This window comes from Ailuropoda melanoleuca, chromosome 3 (genome assembly GCF_002007445.2).
Source record: "Ailuropoda melanoleuca isolate Jingjing chromosome 3, ASM200744v2, whole genome shotgun sequence".
Classification (NCBI taxonomy): domain Eukaryota; kingdom Metazoa; phylum Chordata; class Mammalia; order Carnivora; family Ursidae; genus Ailuropoda; species Ailuropoda melanoleuca.
In genome coordinates this window covers 30,242,794-30,267,783 of record NC_048220.1, presented here as the reverse complement: position 1 = coordinate 30,267,783, position 24,990 = coordinate 30,242,794, and the positions used below count along the sequence as shown (strand labels likewise).

General features: G+C 44.5%; 1 protein-coding gene and 1 non-coding gene across 7 annotated transcripts in view; both read left to right on the top strand.

The window, feature by feature from the left end:
• The window catches only part of FGF1 (fibroblast growth factor 1), a 94,056-nt gene that overhangs the window by 47,423 nt on the left and 21,643 nt on the right, over positions 1–24,990 (top strand). The window contains exon 3 of one of the 6 annotated variants that reach the window (XM_019795250.2): positions 8,184–8,258. The exons of 3 other annotated variants lie outside the window; for them this stretch is intronic. The gene's annotated coding sequence lies outside the window, so the exon portion shown is untranslated. Of the gene's footprint in view, positions 1–8,183; positions 8,259–14,955; positions 15,173–18,866; positions 19,085–24,990 lie in introns of those variants that run through there. 2 more of the 6 variants (XM_019795257.2, XM_019795259.2) reach the window with 2 other exon arrangements.
• LOC117801675 lies at positions 16,296–16,422 on the top strand. Its single transcript, XR_004624423.1, has one exon. It is a non-coding gene; the product is annotated as a small nucleolar RNA SNORA36 family (small nucleolar RNA).

Below are 24,990 nucleotides of genomic sequence, written 5' to 3'. Positions count from 1 at the left end.
GGTTTCTTAACTGTAAAAGCAACCAAAATTGACTTTGACTGCTAATAAACAGAAAGAGAATTTAGAGAATCTGGGGTTGCCCAAAGAATCACTGAGAAGATGCGGTGGTCCAATATCACAGGAATGGTGGAGCCAGACCAAGACCCTGGGGGGTGGGTAATCCCCCAAATAGGGGATGTGGCTTCAGATACTGGGCGGTCGAAAGGATGACAAATGTCCAGGACAGCAGGTAGAAGTAGGGAAGGTAGGGAGGAGAAGCCTGTCTCAGAATGACCTAAGATAGTCTGAGTCATAGAAACCAAAAGGAACAGCTTAAAGAGAGCGCTGGCTTATTTAGGGAAACAGGCAATGGGGCCAGGCAGCCAAGCTTCCAGGGGTTTCCGCAGGGAGTGAAGTTTGCTGCTCAACCAGACTTTGAAGCTTCTGGCAGGAAACAAGCCCAGTGCCAGCAGGTAAGGACAAACTACATTCTAAGCCTTTCCCTTTTGTTTTAGGGCTCCTGGGGCCATTCTGGAAGGCCCCAGTACTCAAAGGATGCCTTGAACTTCCAAAAACCAGCTAACTCAGAAAAATGTTCTCCATATCGTAGTTGGAAAAAACACCAGGGACAAGCCAAGGAGATAATAATGATAATAGCCAACGTTGACTGCTTGCGCTAACATGAGCTTACATGAATTTCATTTACTCCTCATAATAAGCCTATTAGTTTACAGACAAACAGACGGAGGCACAAAGATTATAGATGACTTGGCCAAGGTCCCATGGTTAGCAGATGGTGGAGCAGGACGCAAATGCAGATCTGCTTTACTGTAACTAGAGTCCGCTGACAGGAGCCACAGGAACGGAAAGGCCAGAGGAAGAAAAACGGTCATGCTATGAGAAATCATTTTTTTTTCTGTGCTAAGTATACCATAAGAGATTGGAAGCCTAGTCCATTACCTCTTACCTCTTGCATGGGTACCATATTGAATCTTAAAGATAACCATTACTCCCAAGCAAGAAATTTTCAAATTTTATCTGAAGGGGAAAAGGCCTGTTTACCTACAGGAAGCCTTGAGTGAGGAACTTGTAGCAGTAAGTTAAGGTATTGACCCTTAGAAGTACTAGAGTGAGAGGTATATACAGCATTTTTAATAGATTTTTAAAAACAGAAATTTCTGTAATTACACAAATAATACATGGTATTTGTGGGAAAAAATGAGGGAAATATGGAAAAATAGAAGAAAACAAGAGTCATCTGTAACCTTACCATTCAATGATGGCTGTTGTCACATTCATGTGTGTATTTGTGTTTTGTGTGTGTGGTGTGTATAATTTGTACTCTCACTTTCCAACGCACATATATATGTCGTACTGTCTTGTAAAATCATTTCTTCATATCTGAAATAATTGTTAGTGCCTTGATTTCATCCTTTTCCTCAAGGAAATCTGTATCAGAGTATTCCATTTTGCAAATCTACTAAGTGACTATCTGTGCACAGAGTAGAGCACGGTATATAACGCAGGCCTGTTTGTTCAACTAAGTGTGTCGATGACATGGGGCTTCCTAGGATACACTGCATACAGCATATGTGAAAATGCTTGGTTCTTCAAGGAGGACTTGGTTGTTCATCATTCATTGACATTTCTAACCAGTAAGCATTACCTGAAAAATGTCTAATATAATGAGTTACCTCATCATTTATTAGATAACCATTTATTTATCGGGATAAATTTATTTCATCATCTACCGTATGGGTAACATTCAGAAACTTTATGCAGACAGAAACTAGAAGAGCGATTTCTAGAACTGAGCTCCAAGTGGAATCCTGGTTCTGATCCCACTTCCCCTTCTCGAGCCTAGGGGACCTCATCTCCTTTGAGATCCCCACCAAAGGCAGTTCAAACTCCCCCCCACCCCTCACCGGCCTGCTCCAGCCCAACACACACACAGAAACTTCGCTTTCCAGGCAGGAATGCAGCTGAGTATCCCATCCCAGAGCCCATGTGGCTCAAGCCAGCCCACAGCCAGGTCTGGTAGACCGCTGTGGTTGTCAGCTCTTGGCACACCCAGTGCCATCCATCTCTTGTCCTTTTCCCGCACTCATCGAGACAAAGTCCTACCAGTCCAGGAGCCCTGCATGTTTCCTCTGTGCAGCCCAGACATCTGTTTTGAGTTGAGAGTCAGTGGCCGGTCAAGCGCTTGCACGATGCAGCTGGATTTGCTGATGTAAACAAAGGAGCTTGCATGTGAGTTTTCTGAACCCGAAATGGCCCCACAGACGATCCCCTCGGGCCTCCGTCAGGATTTTAACCTTGTCCAAGGGGACAAGGAAAATGAACTTGAGTTTCGTTAATGAGCTACAGCCAAGAGAGAAGCAAAGCACTCGGACCCTCCCTTTCCTTCCCTGTCTCCACATAACGCTGTTTTCACTGGGCCATTCCTCAGCCTGAACGGAGGCTGCACCACTGCACGCGGGAGCCCTGTGGGGCCCCGGGGAGCCAAGCGTCAGCCAGCTCCTCTGCTCACTCCCCCCAGTGCAGAGCTCCCTTCTCCCCTTGCTTTTTCGCTTTGTGTTTCCATGCTTCATTAGATGTTATCTTTACTTACAAAAGCAAACTGTTCATACCTAAATTTATGTTTTAATAGTTCATCATCTCTGGCCCTACCATCTATTCTATTTTTTAGCTCCATGAAATTCCTGGGGTCCTCTCCACATAGGTCATTTGCAAACCAAAAACTAAATGATAATTCAGGTTGAAAGACCTCCTACCTCTGGGAGTTACTTAATTTCTTCATTGCTCAAGAGCTCAGTTTTCTCATCTATGAAAACTAGAATAACAGTACGCTCAAGTGCCACCATATGAAATCACGAGATAACATCTAACTCCACAAGACAGCACAAATAAGACTTTATAGTTCTACACTTCTTTTTTTTTTTTTTTAATTTCCTAACATGCTATATTTTGATCATTCTGTGGCAACTGGTGCTGGTGGTATATTTCCAGCAGCGACACCAAACTTCCATGTGATATAAATTCCAGTTTGAACACTAATTCAACTTTAAAAATACGAATTAAATGATAATTAAAGATACATTCGAGCTACATATATCTAGATTAATCAGGACAAAACATTCTTCATATATGGAAAATGAACCCACTGGAAGAAAGAAATGTCCAAGGAAATAAGAAACCCCAACGAACCCCTAAAACAACCAACTAACCAACCAGGCAGCAGCAATCTCAGAGCAAGCATGGACATCTGTGGCACTGTGCTGGAGGGACCGTACATTGATTTTCAATGGTATTTTTCCACCACCAAGACCAAAACAGCCAAATTAGTATTTAGTCCTCACGGCCCTGCTTCTTCCTGTGGCCCCCACAACTTGCTTTTCTTATCCTGCCATCCTCACTGGAAAGCCTCAGGCATCGGACATTCTCGACTAGAACCATCTGGGTGCAGGTCTCCCTCAAGAGTTTTATGCTCTGAATTACCATGCCTATTGCCCAAATTAAGACTCTTATTTTTTTAAGATTTTATTTATTTATTTGACAGAGAGATAGCAAGACAGCACAAGCAGAGGGAGCAGGAAAAGGAGAAGCAGGCTCCCCTCTAAGCAAGGAGCCCAATGCAGGACTCGATCCCAGGACCCCGGAATCATGACCTGAGCCAAAGGCAGACACTCAACCAACTGGGTGCCCCAAGACTCCTTTAAATAGGTATATTTTTTAAATATTAGCCAGAAATCTTAGTGATTCGATTTAATAAATGTCAGCAAATATCCACTGAGCATCTACTAAATGCAAGATAAGAGTGTGTCCACGGGGAAAAGGAATGGGTAAGATTCAATCCCTGTCCTCAAGGAGTTGAAAAGTCACTAGGGAGGCCAACCAGAGGATGCAAATGACTATAATTGCTGGATAGACTGTAGTGACTGCCACAAACAGTGCAAGCCAAAGTGCTGCAGGAGGAAACAATGAATTTGAACTTGGTGAGGATCAGGACAGGTTCCGAATAGAGGCAGCACTGGCCCTCAGAGAAGCATCTGTCCTTTGAAAAGATTATATTAACTCTTGTGCCCCTCCCCCCAGTTGGTGAATTATTTTGAGTCTTCTGCTTATTCTGGGCTAACAACTGGAAAAAAGTTTAGCATCTTGACCTTTCTTCCCCGAAATGAGCCAGTTCCTTGCTCCTGAGGCTCAAGCGGTCTCCTCCGGCCAGCAAAACACACCGGGATGCATAGGGCTCTGCACAGGTCCCTGACCCCACCCACTGAACAACTGCTCATCCTCAAAGGTCACAGTTCAGTGTGACCTCCTCCGAGACACCCCCACCACTCTCCCCCTGCTGGTGCACTCCCCCTCTCCGGCCACTGGCCACCAGGCATCTGATTTCAGAGGACCGAGAGAGGAATTGGCACTGTTTCACATTGTCTTAGCTGTTCGCTTCTTAAAAAATGCAGTATCTCCCCCTACAGGAATAAAAATAAACAAGAAAGCAGGGACTCGGCTTTTCTGTTGCCTCCATGTCCTCAGTGCCTGATAAATCATAGTATTTAATAAGTATTTGTTGAATGAACTAATGAATAGTAATAGATCAACTCATCCCTTCTCTGGTTTTTTCATCTCTCTGATTTGTTAGTTTTTGCAGGGAGAGATCAATGGTTTTAGAAAACATGTAGGATTAATGTCATATTGATGTACTCAGTCAAAAATATTCATACTTGGGACCACCTGGCTGGCATTGGTAGTAGAGCATGTGACTCTTGATCTTGGGGCTGTGAGTTCAAGCCCCATGTTGGGTGCAGAGATTACTTAAAAATAAAATCTTTAAAAATATATTCATCCTGGGGCTCAGTATGGTGACTGGCAATTAGCAGTTTCTCAGGCTTTGGTTCATGAGGGGTTTTCTGCACAGTGCAGGTCTTTTTAGCAAAACCGATAGGCGTGCAGCACAATACAGCTCATCATCCCCTTCCTGCCCTCATTCCTTTCAGCAATATTTAGTCAGCACATACTATGTACCATGATATGTATCATGATATCTGCGAGGCAACAGAGATACAAAGCTGAGCGCCACAGACAAGGGCTCTGCCCTAATGGAGCAAAGTCGAGAGGGAGAGTCCAGGAAACAGCACCAGCAGAGAATAGGAGGATAAGGGACGCCTGTGCCCCCCACTGGGGGTGGGGAGCTGGGCCTGGTCCTGGGGCTGTGGTAAAAGAAGGCTTATTTGAGTAACATTTGAAGTGAAGTCAGAAGAAGAAGTAGGAATGTACTGGGAGTGGGAGGTAATGTTGGCAAAGAGAGCTCCAGGCCAAGGGGAAAGCAAGCTCAAAGGCCCAGAGGTGCGGGCTAGCTTGGCACTTTTTAAAATGGAAGCTCACTCTTGTTAGCGGCAACTAAAGGGTCTGATGCCAGGGAACATGGGCCTTTTTATTCAAGACCACGACCAAGAGAGTGTGGAGGCAGTGTGGGTCACTGGCTGTGCCTTGGGAAATGACTGGAATGTAAGCTCCATGGGGTAAGGACACTGTCAGCTTTATTCACCATCTGAGAATAGGGCCAGGAACACAGTAGATTCTTAATAACCATTAGCTGAGTGAATGAATGAAGCGCCCTCAGATGACCTCAGCTGTCTCCTCTGTCACCAGGCCCCAAGGCATCATAAGACCAGGAGGCGTCTTGAGAGCTGGCTGGTCTGCTCCCTCCCCTCCAGGCTGTCTGACCTGCCCTTAAAACTCTTCAGAGGTGACACTATCTTGTATATTTTATAAAGTATAAAAGCATGACTCGGAAATTCAGTTCTTGAGGTCATATACATGCAACTGAGGGAGAGACGATCTGTCCAGTCATTTGGTGAATCACAGCAGGATGGACAGGAGCAGCGACAACAGTCCTTAATGCTCAGACTGGCAGGTCAGGCAGTGAGGACACTCTGGCTCCCCAGCATTAATTGTCATCTGTTACGATGCCCTGGTGCCTCATTTCTAAATCTGCTAGTGAAGATCAGTGAGACCCACATTCTCAAAGCAGCACCATCAGATGTGGAAAGTATAGTTTCTGGTATAGTTGGCAGTAAGGAATTTAAATCCAAGTTTCTCTCACCTCTCAGTACCATGCCCTGGCTGAATGCTGCCATCTCTCTCAGAGAAGGCTACTGCGCCTGTGATCCAGGATATCCTGGCTGGGAAGCTGTGAAGAATGGACACCACATTTGGCCTAGGCCCACATCTATCACCCTATCTGAGGTCCCTCTGCCTCTCATTTGGGCTACTGCACCTATTCCCTGCTCCTGCCTCACCTCCCCTACTTCTCCACGGAGCAGCCACAGTGACATTTTTTAAAAGCTCATTTGATCATGTCACACCCCAGACCACACTGCTCAGTGGTTTTCCACAGTACTTCTGAGAAAAGTCTCCAGGACGCTGCATGGCCTGACCCTGCCATCTCCAGCCACAGCCATCTCCCCTCATCCACAGCAGATTATTTTTCCCCCAAGTGAAACATGTTCTTCTTGGACTCAGGACCTTTGCACATGCTCTTCCTGCTACCTTCTTTTCTCTACTCACTAAGAATATAAATTCCACTTCTTCTAGGAAGTCTTCCCATCTCTCGGGCTCTGTAGGTCACCTATCTTCTAACTCCCACAGTACCCTGGTCTTCACTGCAACACTCAGTTCACTGGGAATCCCTTTTATGGAGGGCCTTACCCACTAGAATGCAAACTTCAGGAGGTCCTCCTGCATCTGCCTTGTTCCCCACTATATTCCTCGTGTCCAGCATGGTGGCTCATCAAGTGAATAATGAGGACTCCTATCTTTGAACTGTCGGAAACAACTGGACTGATTAAAATAGGAGGCAGAGAGAAACGGAAACATAGCAGAACCTCATTACATTCCTTAGCTAAATGACCTTTCTCCCTCTGGAGGCCTGATTTCTTCTTATCATGGGATTGTATATTGTGACTAGGCCTCAGTTAATTCTTCACAACTGGTTTCTGGTTCAGTTCGGAGAAATATGGGCCATGCCACCACGTGCCACCATGGTCAGTAAACCAGAGCTTTGCGACAATCCAAATAAGGTCAAGATGCATTGGTGTGCCTGCCCATGGCCTGTGGCCCCTGCTGCAGAGACAAGCAGCTCTCTTGTCCCAGCCTCACACAGCACAGGACCTGGAGCCTTCACTCGTTTTGTCTTACCTTCTGTCTTATTTTCTTCCCCCCAGCAAGGACAAACAATAATTCAGTAAAGGAAATATGAGCAATGGAAAGAAAGAGAAGAAAATAAACATATCAAAATGGGCAGTGTCCCTCAGGCCACTGCTTTTAAAGAAAACAAGGAGGGTAGATTTGGAGATATTTCAGTGACTTTGCTGAAAAAGAGAAAAATAATCAAGCTAGCCTCTCCCTTTCTGGCTGAATTCCTTATCTCTCTCTCTTGATGTAGAAATAAAGGATTTCCCAGGCCAGGGGTTGTCACTGGCATGCATCAGAATCCCATGGGGAGATGTATTGAGCTTGCAGGTGCCAGCCCCAACTCAGGTCCAGTGAATGAAAATCCAGGGGGAGGGGCCCTCGCAGGCTCACCCTCCCCCACCCCCCCGCAGGGAGGGCCCTCTCTGAGGAACAAAGCTCAGAAGGCAAAGGCAGAGTCTCGCCCTGTGCCCACTGACATAAGGTACAGCTCAGGTAAGGCACTCGGATGTGTTCCTGGGGTCCCCAGAGTCAGGTATTGAAAAGCTTGTTCAAAGTAAATGGAAAAGGCCTAAGAAAATCAAAAGAATTAGTGCAAAACATACAGCTTTATGAAACAATGAGCAATCAACCTGTGGACCCCTGGTGAGTCTTACCTGTTGGGGTTAAAAACTCAGCAGAAGCTTTGTTACCTGGATCTCAAGAGTTGGGAAAGGAAAGCAAAGTCCTCTAAGCAAAGCAACCACTTCTCTCCTCTATTGCAAGGCGGAGTCGGCACGCTTTAGAGAAAGCCAGGCAGCCTTCACGGCACGGCCCCCCATGGCACGAAAGGAATAGGGGAGCAGAGGCTCCACAGCCCAAACCCAGGAGGGAGCCTGGCTCTTTTGTGAATTCCCAAAATATGAAAGGCAGTCATGATCCCATTTGCGGTGGGCTTATCACATGCTGCTACTGTGCGCTCTCTACATGCTCTTACCGAGTGTGATCTTTACAACAACCCCGCGCAGGTACCGTTCACGTGAGGAGACAGATGCAGAGAGCACGAACGACTTGCCTGCAGTCACACAGCTGTCTATAGAGGGGTGAGTCAGAGGCAATATCCGTCGGTCTGAATCACAGTGATTTCTTAACTTGTATCTTGGCTGTCTCTTATTCTAAATACAAGGACACACACCATTTGGAATGCGACATGAGCAAGAATTCTCAGTTGTCTGCCATTTTTATTTGACTGTGCCCAGCCTCACCTCTACCTGGGAGATGAACCAGGTGCTTATTTCAGTAAGTGTTACTGACTGTCTCCAATGCATTATGCTCTGTGGCAGGCACCAAAGTCCCAGAAGTAATAAGCGGGAGACGAGGTCCCCCTTGCAAGAATTTACCGTAAATTTACAAAATTACAGTGGATTAAAGAGACAGGCATAAAGCACTGACAGGCCGTTTTACCAGAGGTCCGGGAATTGCTGGATTATGCAGAGATTATACCTGGAGATTTAGAGAGGAGGTGTGCTTTGAACAGAGGTCAGAGCTGAGAGCTAAGGGTGGTGCAGAAGAGGAGTAAAGTGGTACAAGTATCAGTCTAAGGACAGCTCCAACCAAGGCTGCCCACAGCCAATGCTACCTCAGGGCATTCTGCTCCCCCTTAGTCCTGGCCCAATGGACTCTGCCAAGTGCCCAAGCCCACACTGGAAAAGCAACCCTCGGTTTGGGTCACGTGTCTGGAAGTGCCCGCAGTGAAATTCCAAGAAGGGTACTGCGCATCCTCAGAGCACCGGGAGGCAAGGGGAGCAAGGCTCCCGTTTTAGGAGGTGACTTTGAAACCAAAGTCAGCAGGTCTGAAACTTTCAAATTAATTTCTCCTCTACCTTGAAGAGCTGGCAGAGAAATCAGAAAGGAAGCCCATGTAAGCCAAGGAGTAAAAATGGAACTTAAACCCATAATAGGTAGAAGCTTGCTGAATATTTTGAGTGAAAACCTTAACAAAATGCACGTGCTTTCCCCAGCAATTCCGTGTCCCTAAACCCTCCCCGGGAAGCAACCACATGGGATGCATGGATGACTGCAGCAGCTTTGTTTATAACAGTGACAAAGACTACACGACCAAGTGTCCAACAAGAGATGATTAGCTCACAGAGTTTTGCACAGCCACAAAATGGAATCCTGTAATCCTCTGCAGCCATTACAAATGGAGATGGAGATTTATGTTTATTGACGAGGAAAAAAATCCTAGCGTATTTAGTCAAGTCTGGCTATCAATAAGCAGATTATAAAACGGTTTATATATATATATGTAATTTTATAAAGTGGAATCATGTGATTCTACTTTCTTCAGACCGAGCCTGAATCAATTGAATAGAATCGAAATCATACAGAATAAACTCTCTGATCACAGTGTAATTAACTCAGATAGCAAAAACCATAACATAACTAGGAAAACTACAAATATTTTCAATTAAACAACACACTTTGAAATAATCCATCAAAAGAAAATTCATAGAATAAGGAGAATTTATAGATTAATTTAAACTGAACAATATACAAAAATATAGCACATGAAAATTTGGGGAGGCAACTAAAATAATTATTAAAGGGAAACTTTTACCTTTAGTTGCTTATATTAAAAAACATTTTTTAAGGTCTAATATTAATGACCTAAGATTCTGCACAAAAATAAATAAATAGGGGCACCTGGGTGGCTCAGCCGGTTAAGCGTCTCAGGTCATGATCTTAGCGTCCTGGGATTGAGTCCCACATTCAAAAAGAATGTAAATAAATAAAAGGGCAAAGTAAAGTAAAAGTAAGCCAAAATAAGAAAAATGAAAAATAAAGATAGCAGCAAAATAGAAATCAGGTAAACAATGCAGAAATCTAAGCAGGCAGAAAGCTGTCATTTTGTTTCAGAAAATCTAAGATATTCCTATGTATAAGGCCCTTTGTAAAAGACTTCTATCTCTATGAATAGACATGTTAAAGGAAGTTATCTTTGGCTGATAGGACCAAGGAAGATCTTTAAAGGCTTCTTGTTGACGTTTATCTGTATTTTCTTTTTTTTTTATCCCTCTTTTATATTGAGGGCTCCTAAGGGGACTGACTGACATCCTCTGCTTATTTGTTGAAAAGCAATAGACCCTAACTATTAACCCTTCTTTTCCCAAAGGAGGGACATGTGCCCTGTTGATACGGAAGTTCTGAGTGGGACGAAGATATCTTTCAATCACACTGCAGAGAGAAAGGGAGCCCCCTTTGAAGTTTCCTTTGGTTATTATGACTGTAGTCAAGGAGATGGCTTTGGCTTGGTGCAATTATGTCACTTGCTTTCCTCTCTTTGCAAGCAGAAGGGCCGCAGGGGCAGGAAGCGGCACCTAAGCAGAAGCCAACCACAGCTGCCCCTCCACTGTATTTCTCTCGAGGACTGCTTTCTGTTCATGGAAAGCTTTTGCATGAATACTCAAGAAAGAAACTTCCTTTAAACAAGGAAATGAACTTTAGGTAAAACCACACATCAGTAGTTTAAATAAAATTCACAAATAAGGAATTTGGTAAGGGGATAGCGATCAAAATGATGACGCCAGCACTCCTGTACTGCAGTCCAAAGGAAAGTGGTGTGAAGCTCTGGGGAGGAAGCAACTGCCCCCGAGGGCATAGCAGTGTGCACTGGAATGTCCCCATAGGTCCCTCAGGCCTTGAATCCTGTCCATCTTGTCGCTGCCGTATAAAAACAACAGCATAGACATAGTAAGTGTGCAATTTGCTCAGGTGATGACCCAAGCAGTTGTAAGACCATTTCAGAACAGGATTCCAAGTCCAGATAAATCCTGCAGGGAGGATGATTGACATGGGAGGTTTCTAAGAGCAGATAACACTTCTTTGCAGTGTTTGTCCAGAGGAAAGAGGCACTTCCCCAGGAAGAAGGTCAAGGCCGGTCTATTTTTATAAAAGCATTTCAAATGGTTTAGTGGACTTACTTCCTGTGGTTCCCAGGAATCCTGCAGCAGGCACCCAGGAGGATGTTGGTGACAGGGAGCAGAGACTTGATGAGTGACAATCAATAATTATCTCTATATTTGCTTCACTTTTTCCAATAAAAATAATCTAGGGGAAAAACACTTGCTCTAGAAGAGCACAGTTCATGACGACAAAGGGCAGAATGGGACATAAAAGTCCCTTAGTGTGCAGCAGTGTCCCAAGGTCAAGATTTTGCAAGCTGAAGATTGATTTATTCACTCATTCCCTTTTTTTTTTTTTAAAGATTTTATTTATTTGACAGAGATAGAGACAGCCAGTGAGAGAGGGAACACAAGCAGGGGGAGGGGGAGAGGAAGGAAGCAGACTCATAGCTGAGGAGCCTGATGTGGGGCTCGATCACATAACGCCGGGATCACGCCCTGAGCCGAAGGCAGACGCTTAACCGCTGTGCCACCCAGGCGCCCCCACTCATTCCCTTTTATTCAATAAATAATCAAGCATCCCCTCTGTGCCAGGCACTGTTTACGGGCTGGGGAGAAGACGGTATATAAACATGTCTTCTGCCCTCCAAGAGCTTACGGTCTACTGGGGGCGGAAGACATGAGACAGGCCAACACATGGATGGATATATACTTAATTACAAACAGCCGGAAACATTGGATAGGAAAGAACAGGAGGTACAAAAGAGACTAATGGAGGTGGGGATGGGGGCAGAACTTAGATTGGGAGTTCAGGGAAGACCTTTGAGGAGGCGGCTACAGCTGCCATCTGAAGAGCGAGGAGGAGCTAGCGAGGAGAAAGTGCTAGTAAGTGAACAGTGTGTATGAAGGCAGCCATGTGGAAGAGACCACACTAGACTCAAGGATCCAAGAGAAGACAGGGATGGAGGGACTGGAACACAGTGGGCAAAGGGAGGGAGTGGTGGGAGGTCAGGCCAGACCATCCAGGATCTTGCAGGCCATGGTAAGGATTCAGATTTTACTTTATGGAAATGAAAAGCTACAGAAGGTTACAAGCAAGGGGTTGATGTAGGTTTTCAAAGATCCTTCTCACTCTGTATAAAAATGATGGGAGGGGACATGGACAAGAGAGGCTATTTCAGAAGTTAAGACCGTGGACTGGACTAGGCATTGATGGTAGGTACTAATGACATAAATTGGATAGCTCTTAACTTGGCCATAAGAGCTTAGGAATTCTACTAGCATTGGAGCTGGGACTAAGGTGAGGCAAGGGAGGCACCTGCTTTGGGCACAAAATTTACTCAGAAACCAAGATAAATAACATTTTAGTGCAATATTTTTTTAAGTTTATTTACTTATTTAAGTAATCTCTATACCCAATGTGGGGCTCAAAGTCACAACCCCAAGATCAAGAGTCGCATGCTCCTCCAATTGAGCCAGCTGGGCACCCCATTAGTGCAATATTTTTAAAAAATCAAATTTAGGGCAAAACAATCCTTGATGAACAAAATATCAAATTTCTTTTAAAAAGACAGGATCAGCAACAGTGCTGTGCCAAGCCACATAAGGAGCCTGAGGAAAAAGGAAAACATCTATAATACTGATCCTGTCTGTATTTAAAATTTTGATATTTTGTTCATTTCCTCTCTCTTGTTCTGGCTAGCTGACCTTCCCCACCTGTAAACCAAGAGATACTATGCAAAGAAAACTAACAACAAAAATCATCACAAGCCCCCTGGTGGTACAGATGCTCTTCTTTTTCCTGATTCTGAGGACTCTGAGACAGAAAGTGCATCATAGTTGCTCCATAAATATTTCTGATAATGCTAATGGCTAATATCTATCAGGCTCTTCATATGTCAGGAACTTTGCCAGAAACTGGTAAATACAATGATCTACTTTCATCCTCACACCAACCCTGTGAGGTAGCATTACCCCTGTTTTACCATGATTGGCATATACCTGGTTAGCATTTAGTGAATACAGGAAGAAAGAAAGGATGTACAGATTGCAGCGAAAATGAGAGAAAAGAAAAGTGACGGGTCCCATACTATTCCTTAAAAGTCCTACCTGGATAACCAGTGATTCCAACTCCCTTGGCAAACACTCTTCTCTGACAAACACTAATTACCACACTGAAATGGACCTGTGCAGTAAGGAAACTAAACTTAAACATCACCTTTTTCCATAGGGATTATTTTTGGCAAGTTAGGTGTTTTAAACCAAACAGCTCTTCTAAGAACATATTTCTTTAATTCATTCATTCCCAAATGTTTACTGAGCAATCACTATGCATCAGGCACACATTTAGGTACTGTCATATGTGAGCAAATCAAACCTGAATGTGGGTCCTCGTGAGGCATATAATCCACTGTGTGTGCGTGTGTGTGTATTGGGAGGTGTGCTGGCACGAGACAGTCAATAACTAGTAAGCGAACACATACGTAGGGTCACAAATTATCATGTGTTATAGAAGTATAGACAGGGAAGTGAGGGAGCTACCCTAAAAAGGGTGAGCCTGACACAATTAGACTCAGGGAGGCAGGTATCCTGCTTCCCATAATACTTATGTTGCTGAAAATGCTGTCTGAAGAATTTTTGCAAATCAAATCAACCAAACTCCCACCACAGAGTGTGAAATTTTACAACCTAATGACTTACTCCTATCGAGGACAGTTTCGAAAAGCAATACCATTTACTTGTTTTCTACCCAAACACATCTATCGAAAAGGTCTTCCCACCACTGAAGGGTCAAGAACACAATACTGGAAAACACTGGAAAATGTTCTGCTTTCTGTCCACCCCACCCCTGTGGGCTCATCTAAATGTCTAGATTTATGGAATTCCCAAGGAGCCCCTTGAACCTGCAAATACCAAGGAGAAACCGAGGAATGCAGGACCTTTGAAAGCCAGCAGAAATTATGCGCAAAAAGATGGCAGCCTAGCAAAGTGAGGAGAAGTCCCTCTGACATTTCTTCTTGCCTCCTGTTGCCTAATCTACTTTCATAGGCCACTAATGTAGAAATTCTCCATTTTTCAAACAACCCCACCCAACAGAGTAGCACTTTGATCTCAAGAGCATGAGAGAGGAGCAGTGGACAGTACAGGGTATAAATGGCTTTGAAAGGTCAGTCAGAAAAAAGAAATAAACAAGGAGAGGAACCATGAGGAGTTGAAGGAATGAAAGCAAACCACGCTTTGAACTACCTGCCAACTTGAAAGCAAACTCCCCTGAAAGGCCACGGTTGACAGATGAGTGTACTGGCAAGGTTTCTGGTACCTACCTATGCTTGCGATGTGCAACGTCCACCTTCTTGGAGATGCTAAACACCAGGGGCAGACTTATCTCTTAGTTTACTGTCTTGGATACAAGATTTCAACACACTTCCAAGCTCTTTCATCCCTTATCAAGCACCAGTCCTTGCCGGGGCCTTCGGTGATATTCTCTTACTTCATCTCCTCCCCATAAAACCCACCTGGTTCCTGCCAACAGCTGGGATGTGGGTAGGGCTGAGTGTGGAATACCAGTGACATGGTCACAGGACCACGGGGGCCTTTGGGCCTGCTGAAACAGGGCAAAATGTGCGGATGAGAGAACGGTCCCTTTTGGACTTTTTGTGTGGGATCAAAGAGAGCTGGCAAGGGAAAGGAACTTCTAAAGATAGCCAAAGTCCTTAAAAAGAAATCATGCAAAAGGAAACAAGGTTTATACTGTCCTAATGTAGGCTCTGCAAAAACTAAGCCCTGGCAGGCTGGCGCTGGGACAGCTTATTATTTTCTTCCTGCCCTTTGGCGGAGACACCCACTGGGTCCCTTTGCAAATCCTGGGCCCTGCTCCCCCCCTTGCTTCCTGCATAGTGCTAGAAGTCTCTGCAGGAATGTAGCTCTCCTGGGGCACAGCTGGGGTCTCCATGGCCCACTTTCAAGATCCAGAATAGACTCTGACATGTGAAACGAGCTCCACGGGGTTTACAATCCTCCTTCGTATCCAAGCACCTTAAATACAAAAGCTCATGCCGGGATTGCTAACCATTCGTCCAGAGACGCCTGCATATCATCTGTCTGGCAGAAATGTGAGTTTTGTCCTTTTTACTCTTCAGTGTTTTGAATGAGCATGGGGCCCTTGGAAATGAGGCTGCCCAACAGAGGGCTGACAAAATAAACTGATGTCTTGGGGCTCAGGGTTTTGCTCTTGGCTCAAGCACAGATGTGCTTTGATAAGCTGTTCAGCCTCTCTGTGTCACACTTCTCTTGGCTAGAGAAAAAGAGAAAGGGCTCATCTATCCCACGTCATAGGAAGAAGAGAAAATACAAAATGATTATCAAGTATCTCATGTAGGATCTACACACAACAGGCACCCAGAGTTGCCTGTTTACTCATGTAAAATGGTTTGTGAAACTCCAAGTGCCATAAAAATATAAATAACCTATGCCTTAAACCAGAGGCTCTTGGTAACAACCATAACAGCACCTTCTGTTTCCTAGGCACTAGCTACTTGTGAGGCCCCTCCCAGGCCTGCCTTGCTCTATTCCTCCCTCATGGCACTGGGACGAGACCAGTATGCATAACAGCTTCATTTTACAGATGAGGCAGCTGAGATCAGAAGGGTCAATGTCCTGCCCAGTCATGAAAATAGTTAATGACACAGCAGAAACCAAAACCCAGGTCTAGGGGAACTTCCCTTTTTCCTGGCCTTTCCAGCCCCGTCCCAAGTAGGACTATCCACTCAGTTACCCCAGTGGGCTCTGGCCCCACCCAGCCCTATGAAAGCAAAGGCAACTGATTCTACTGTGACAAAGGCCAGGAGGGACTTGACTGCCACTGGGTCATCTTGGGGAAGCATCACAGTGACAATTATAAAGTGCTGGTGGGGTATTTATAGTGCTGAGAAAGAGGGCCATTTTGAGTCTGCCAAGACTCCAAGAGACACAAGTATCTGTCGATGGGGGCTGCGTGAGTTATGGGGGCTGCGAGGGCAGACAGAGTAAACAGAATAGAGAAGCTAAGGATCATCATCCAAAGGGCCTTCTGTCTCTTTCCCGTATTTCTTTGGCAGTTAAAATCATGGACTCTGCAGTCATTAAACCCTATGTTCAGATCCCGGCTCTAACAATGATTTATCTGCGTGACCTTAGACAAACTATTTAAACTCTCCAAGCCTCGGTGTCCTTAGCTGCAAACTGGGGATAAAAAAGCAATGCCTTGAGTTCAGTTCAGGGCAGCCTCCCTGTTCAGTTAATTAAACTTTGGGACATGACCAGGCTAGGGTAGATGATTACATAGAAAATATTACCCTATTTATTTATCTCTCAGCCGAAAGAAAGAAAGAAAGAAAGAAAGAAAGAAAGAAAGAAAGAAAAAAGAAAGAAAGAAAGGAGGGACGAAGGAAAGGGAAAAGCAATGCCTACCTCACAGAACTTCTCTGAAGATTAATTGAAATAATGTATGCAAAGCACTTAGGACAGTACCTGGTACATAGTAAATGTTCAAGAAAATGTCACTACTTTATGATTTACGAACTTATTTGATTATTTATGGGTATGTCCAGAACAGGCTATTGGGAAACATACAGTAGGGCAAGCCCTCAGCATTTCCAAAGAGATAACAAACACATACTTCAAAAGACTGAGCTTGGAGAAGCCAAATTTTGTAGGTCAGGAGGGAAAAACAAAAAAACACCTAGCAAACAGACCATCTTCCTATGAGTTGGAAGGTCTGCTGTCTCTGAGAAAAGAATGTCCATGTGGGCTGGTTCTGGACATTGTAACTTGCACAACATTTTCAAGAGAGTGCTGGAGGCACTCAGTGAGAGCAGCCTAGGGGACTAGGGGACGGGAGGAGGGCTGCCAGAGCCCCTGCAGAACCACTTTGCATTTGGCTGGAAGCCCAGGGCTCCAAAGCATCAGTCTGCAGGAAGCACACGTGCATGTAGGAAGTGTGGAGGTCTTCAGGCTGGCCCAGAGCCTGTAGGACGCTCCGGACCCAGGAGCACCAGAACTGTTCGGACAGGATGGAGGCCTGCAGAGCGTGCCGCTGTGCTGGGGAGCGCATGGGCTTTCCTCTTGGAAAGTGTTTTCTCTAAGCATTAAAATAATTCCTGACCTCCAAGTGAATGATGCTCTATGGGGGTCCGCTTTTGAGGGGTGGATAAGCTGCACTGCAGAGAATTAAAGACCCAGAACCCAGGGAACAAAGAATGGACTGGAAGAGATCCCTGAGAATGTGTGTGTCTCTGCTTATGTTTCTTACTCCTCATAAAGGAGTGCAGGGGCTAAGAGTGGGTTTGAGCTGTTGGGGACAGTTCGGCTGGATTTCCAGGCCCCACTTCCTACCAGCTTCATGTGGTCCAAGCATCTGTGCCCCTCTTACTAGAAGCTCAGCTGGATTGATCTGGTATGGCCAGATTATAAACTCCTTAAAGACAGACACTGTGATTTCTACTGCAAGCCCAGAATCCCTTCTCTAAAAAGCCTCAGGGCTAGGTATGGTTCTGAGCAGAGACTTTGGGGGATTTTAGACCGGTAGTTTGGTACATATATTGTATATTATGGAACAACTTCAGTGGGGTCTGGGCAGTCCCCTGTCATCAAACACATTGATGGTTCTGCACCAGATTGATTACACAAATATTAACACAAAGGGTGATAAATAAAGACTTTAAATCATCTCAGGACAGTTTGGGTCAGGTTTTGCCACAATTTGAGTTATGAAAGAATGTCCAGTTTTCAGAGCTTTTTGCATTTCAGAATGTAGATTAGGGATTTCAGGTCTTTCTTTTCATTTCCGTTCTTTCTATTTTCTTTTTTAAATTTCCAGAACAGTCTGCCTGTGGCAGGTGCTGAGAAGAAGTGGTTGGCATCTAGAGTATGACATCTTATATCTCCCTCAAATAATATTTGATCCTGGAAGCCAGGGGTGGTTTATTCTCAGTGACTTGGGGATTCTTGAGGATTAGAAGGATTCTAAATTAAAGAACAGGAGAGAAAGGCACTGAACCCACAGGCTCTCTGTCATCCTGGACAGTAACACACAAACCCATGAATACACCGAGAACGGTAACTAGTACATGATGTTCAGCGCCCAAGTAAATGAGAGGAGGGCATCATGGCACACCAGTGGCAATGGTAAGCTTTAGCTGATTGCTTAGAAAATGATATTATTTAAATATTGCTAAAATATTACTAAATGTTAAACTCAAGTTTGTTCAATGCTAAGTCAATAGCACAGGGGATTGGCAAACAAAACAAGCTACATGGAGAATGATAAACTAATATCTATGAATGCTCACACGTTTTCAAATGCTGGGCTTAGCACTTTGTACATGTGATCACCGAACACAGCAATTCCGCGCGGTAGCTAATGGGACCCCATTCTGCAGATGGGGAAACTGAGGCTCTCTGAGACTGAGTGAGTACCTTGCTAGAGGTAGTCCACCTAGGACTGAAACCTGAGTCTAATAGTATGCTGGCAAATCAGCTATCAGAGAAAAGGAAGGAAGGATGAAGGGAGGGAGGGAGGGAGGAACTGAAGGAAGAAAGAGAGGTAGGGGGAAAAAAGAGAAGAAAAAAAAGAAAAGAGAGAAAAAAAGCCCTGATTATAGTATTTTCCAATTTCTGTGGTGTAAATACTCTCACAGGGTTGATTTCAAGCCCACTAATGATTTACTAACCAGCTTGCAAAATTCCTGAATATCTAAAAATTGGCTTTCACAAACCTGGAGGAACCACCTCCTGTACACACAGCTGAGTCTATGCCATGGCCACGTCCGCAGTGTGCTGCCAGCTCTGGAAGATGAGATTGCAGCTCACAGAACACAGCTGGCCTGGGAGCAGCAGACCAAGATGCTAGCCCCGCCAGGCAGCCAGGGGCACATTCCTACACCAGACCTGGTACAGATCACTGACGGGGGAGGAAGGGGGAAAAGACAGAAGAACACCCTGTCTCCCTTTCTTCGGGCAAACTTTCCTTCACCAGAGGGTGTGAGGTGGGTTCCTGCCAAACCTGGCACTCCCTGACAGACTAAAACCTAGAATTCTTTTTAGGCCCTACAAAATTTTTCGCAGTGAGATAAAGAAGTCCGACTTGAGGCTAAAAGATCTGATCCTTTTTTGAGATTCTTAAATTCCCAAATATTGCCTTCAAAGAAGTAAGGACGTATCTTCTACAAGATGGGAAAAATGTTTGGGTCTGCTTTTAACCAAGGGTAGGCTATTCCAGCCTAATTTGAACCCATTTAAAATATGTTTAGGGTATTGGTTTAGCCTCTCTGTTAATACCTATAGGACGCCACTTTCTAATTAGGTCTTCTGATAACATGTTTCCACTAGAGGGTCCTAATAAGGGGCTGGACTGGTATTCAATCAACAAATATGCCAAGAGCAATGATTATGTGCAGGCATTTGCTAATAAACGCAGGGCCTAGAAAAAGAGGCATAGCTTTTGTTCCATAGCTTTAGAGACTAGTGAAGGAGACAGTCAGGTAACCTTAGTTAAATTATATTCATTCACTCATTCAACAAATATTTATCAAGGGCCCATTAGATGCCAGGCATTTTGCCAGGTGCTGGGATACCATGGTGAGCAAGCAGATTGGTTTGTACTATTATGGATTCTGAAAATCCAGTCATAAAGGGAGACATTAATTAAATAATCAGAAGAATGAATGTGTAATTAAAAAACGAAGTAAGAGCTTGGAGGAAATGTTAGATGGTCCTACGAGAATGGGAGGAAGCTGACCCAGTTAAAGAAAGTCAGCAAAGTCTTCCTTGAGGAATTGGCAATTGAACTAGGACTTGAACAAAATGTAGGCGTTCACCAGGTGAGTGGGGTGGAGGGAGAGAGAGGAATAGTGCTCTACAGAGCGGGAACCGTGTAGGCCAAGATCCTAGGCTGAACAGGGGCACGGGGTTTCAGGGAAATGGAAGGCCAGTGTGGGGAAAGAGCATGGTGGGTGATGAGGCAGGGGAAAAGCCAAGGCTGGTCCTCTGAGCCCTACAGGCCCTGTTAAGGCCTTATAACTTTTTTAAAAAAGCAAAAGGTAACTTTTAAATATGTTTTGTAATTGAAGTGTAGTTGACATACAATACTCTATTAGTTTTAGGTGTACAACATAGTAATTCGACACTCATATACATTATGAAACAACAGGGATGAGGCCTTAGTCTTTACCCCAAGCAATGGGAAACCACTGAATGGTTTCAGTGGGAGATATACATGGCAGTTATAGCCAGGGCTTCCATAGGGTAAATGCTGTGCTACTCGAGGGGCATATAGGGAGTCAGCTAAAATCTAAACTGGCATGTGTGGTGTAGAGGGCAGGGGGGGGGCGGTTAGGGTTGGGGGATGCGTCCACGTCGGCTTTCTGGAGGAGGACATATCTGAGATGACTTTTTGAAGGGAGAGGATTACCTAGACCGGCCACGGTGGAAGGTGGAGGGAGGGAGAGAGAATGCTCCTGGGTGAGCGTGAGGGTGTGGGGGGACTACAAGAAGAACAAGCCAATACAAGAAAAGGCAACAGAGTTAGGCAGGGAACTGGTGATGAATCCTCACAGGTCACAGCGGGGTCTGGGTTTTATCCTGATGGCCGCAGACAAGCTACTGACACAGCCAGAGATCCTCAGCAGGAAAACAATGATCAGACTCGTGCCTTAGGACAGTGGCAGCAGGGTCGACAGTGGGCTGGAAGGCTGCAGTGCTGGAGAAGACAGACCCCCTCTGCCTGCCTGAACAGCCCGGGTGAGATAAGGGGTTGCATCTGCAGGGAGCAGCCACAGTGAGGACGGAGAAGAGAGGATGATTTTAAGAGACATTAAAAAGGTACAGTTGAATGGGCTTTGTCACCAGTGGGATGAGTAGGAGTGATTTTTGCTCTACCCACAGAACAGTCTAAACAGAATGGATTCTTCTACTTGTGCTGAGTCTTGCCTTATGATCTGGTATGGGGCCAGTTTTTATAAGTGTTCCATGCATCCTTGAGAAGAACAGTGCTCACTAATTGTTGGGTGCAGCGTTCCCTTGTTCATTCATTCAGTTAAGCTTGTTGCATTTCAGTCTACACGCTTATCAATATTTTTTGTCTGTTCGCTTTAACATTTATGACAGAAAGGTATTTACATCTCCCGCCATCGTGGTGGACTTGCCAAATTCTCTCCATTTTGTTCTTTTCTGTTTCATATGTTTGGAAGCTCTGTCATTAAGTATACATAAGCTTATAGTTTTTATATCTTCCTGTTGAATTATTCCACTTATTATTATCCCTTTTATCATTGATCATTCTTTTTGCCTTAGACCTAATTTCTATGATATTAACATAGCCACACCAACTTTTAATTTTTGTTAACATTGGTCTGGTATCTATTTTTCATCCTTTTTGCTTTTAACCTTCCTGTGTCCTTATGTTTTAAACATGGCTCTTGTAATTGGAGCATAGGTAGAATTTTTAAGAATCCAGTAGCTAGTAAATATGGCCCATTTACATTCTATTGTGACTATAAATGTATTTGGATTTATTTCTGCCACCTAATTTTGAGCACTGTTTTTGATTTTCTATTCTTTTTCTGGGTTCCTTTGGATAAGTACAGTTTTATTTTTTTCACCTCAATTCCCTTGTCTCTACCAGTTGCTGGTTGGAATCACTGCATTCTATTTCTTTTCTTTTAGTAGTTACTCTTAACATTTAATATGCATTTAATATTTGACTCAACAAAACCTAAGGTTAATTAATATCTCTAACAAAGAGTTAATGCTTTGGGGTGATGCCATCGATAAAGACTGAAAGCCTATTTGGAACCAAAGGTGAGACCTATTTTGCATGTGCTTGGTTGGAGGACACATATCCAATTATCACCTTGTCAGATGCCTATACGTCTACCTTTGGTGGCATTATATACTTCGTAAAATATTCTCTTTCATGAGTATTCCACATTACTTAGGCAGTGACAGGGGTTTAAAAAATTCCTTCAGTGTCTGCCCTTCCTTGATTCTTGGAACACTACATTTTTCCTGCTAGCTTAGTTACCTGGGCCAAAGTGAGCACAAATGTCTCCTAAATAGTGGACTTCATAAAGGTCACTTCAACAACTGTTGATAAGCTGAGAACTGAGTGTGATTCTTTCTTAGATAAACTATAGCTTACTTCCTTCATCCTCTCTCCTATGTTTGTGGCTCCAATAATGGGGAAGGAGCTTAACTAATTTTCCCAAATATGACATGGAATGAAAAACCCCAACTGCATACCAATTGAAAAATTATTTTAAATTAAGCATTCGATGGCCATTGACCTAGACCACACCAGCCTTCAATTAGCTCAAGAGAACCAGTTATTCATATCTCCTATAGAGGTCAGGTCACATTTTTGTATTTTCCAAGTGTTATGGATACTGTGCCCATTAACCCTTCAGACAACTCTGTGAGGTAGACAGGATGGGATTATGAGAGTAAACTTCTCAGAAGGAGTGAATGACTTGCCTAGGTTCCCAGAGTGAACTTGTATGTAGCTGGGGCTGTACGGTGTTGCTCACTATCCCAGATTGAACAGTGACTGTCGTGTTGCTGGGCAAGACTGCATATTTATCATCCTGTTCATGCATCAGAGCTCAGGTTCCCTTCGAGATATTCCAATAAGCTTTGTGCTGCCCTCACTTTGATGTCACTGATAAGTCAAGAAATCTGGCTTTCCCTAAAATCTCACCAGTGCCCCAAATCTCAAAGGGCTGGGCTCCGCACACAGGGATGACAGGGAGTCCACTGAGCTTGATTTTTTCCATCTCCCAACAAATATACACAGATAATGCCCACCCCTGACAGCCAACAAAAGAGAACAGTAACAAGAAGCAGAACTTATAAATTTCCATTGTGCTTAATGCCTGATTTCATGTAGTTAATGGGTTCATTTATTAGAACAATTTGTGAAAATCCCCAAAGGCCCACAAAGGCTGTTGCTTAATGGTTTTATCATATCACAGACTTCCTTTACTCCTGTCTTTTATCGAGTCCTGAGTAGGCAAGGAACTTAGGACTAACCACTACTTAAAATATAGGTAAATTGTAAATAAAGCCAAAAAAAAAAAAGGGCTTTTTGTGCCTCTGGGGTTTCCTTCAGCAACAAAAAGGGATTTCATTTTTTGTATGTTTCAGCTGATTCATAAATCCCACTGTCACAGTCTGTCAGCTTCATGTTCACTCAAGGCTGATTTTCAGGAGTCGACATGTTCTCCTCAGGTTTCTAGCTATGGATGTGAACTGCAGGGCAGTGAGAGCAATCCAAAGTCAGTACAACCACCCCTCATTACTCTCCCTCCTACTGGGGGGAGCAGGCAGAGAGCAGAGTCGTGGCTTTATAACTGCGGATGCACCGTGGTCAGGAGGAGAGGGACAGCCGAGGACTGCTAGCCTCTGGCTGAGGTTGTTTACCTGGAGAGATCTCTGCAGTGATGAAGCCCAGGCTGCCAGGCTTAGACATACATGAGATGTGAGCATGGACAATCCTTGGCCAGAGCTGGAGCCTCCAACCTCAGCAGCCTTCTGGTCTCTCTGGTCCCCCTTCATACCAAGGGGATAGAAGCAAGAACGCAAATGGATAGAGCCAAATCCATACCCAACACTTAGAAAACAACTTAATGGAGACTCCCCACTGGTGCTAGATCTAGAAGGGAAGCCATCCTTGACGCCCACACCGTCAGGGGCACATGGGGACCTCCACTTGAGGAAACCCAGGGACAACGACAAACAAAATCCTGTCCACCAAAGACTGGCAATACAAATGGCTATTTGTACAGTTAAATGGCAGCCACCAGTATGTAATTATTGTCTCCTGTACCAAGTTAAGTATACAACTTAGCAAGTGCTTGGGGGGAAAAAAGAAACAAAAAATATTTATTATCTCTTGGCTGTACTTTAAGGCACAGGGATCTGATCACTGTTGCATGTTAATGGAGAGGTAATGGGTAAAGATGTCCAAGTCTAGAAGAGCTAAACTGCTTTCTATCAGAAGGGGATCCAGAAGCGAGTGGGGTGAGGAAGTGGAATAAGAGAGAGATTGAGAGGTTGAGTGAAAAAGGGCTGAGCAGAAAGACAGAAAGAGAGACCGTGAGAGGGAGAGGTGGGCCCACAGACGTACAGGCTTCTGGATGAATGAGAACGGTTTGGAAGAGAGTATGGATTTGGGAAGGAAATGCAATATGCCCCACAAGGTGAAGTCTGAGGATGTAAATAACATCTTCGATCTGTTACTATATCATCTGAAAAGAGCTGGACAGAGTTTCACCATATGTGAAGGGGATATTTGGGATGGCCTGCCTTTAAATATAGTTTATGTAACATATGCAAAATTCTCTTTGGGGGTCGTTGAAGGGACTGAAATGCATAGCTGAAACTGGGGGCCACGACTGGCCCGGCCCGTGTGATTGCAGACTAGAAGACATGGACCGCAGACATTAAAATGCCTGGAGCCAAAGAAACTAAGAAATGCTTCTAGCATGAACCCTAATTCCAAAGTGACCAGGAAAATTACCCAAATTGTTGCCTTGATTTTGATAGAATTGCTTTGCATGTGAGCAGCTTTATGAGGCCGCCCTGGGGATGGATGGATGGATGGACGGATGGATGGTTAGCTCAGAGCATGCAGAAGGCTGTCAGGCCTTTGGAGAAGCTCCCAGTGCTCCCTAATGCCTGGCAATGTGAGGTCTCCCAGGGAATGAGCACATGCCTGGAGTCTCACTTCAAGGTTGACACGGGGACAAAAGTTGGCGAAAGCCAACAACTGGGTCACAAATGAATAACGAGCTCATGGGGGCAGATGTTTGTGCCAGACAAGAGGTAAAAATCCCACTTCCAGCAATGGTACGGTATCAGTGAAGTCCCTTCACCTTTTCCTGGTGTTAAGGCCAAG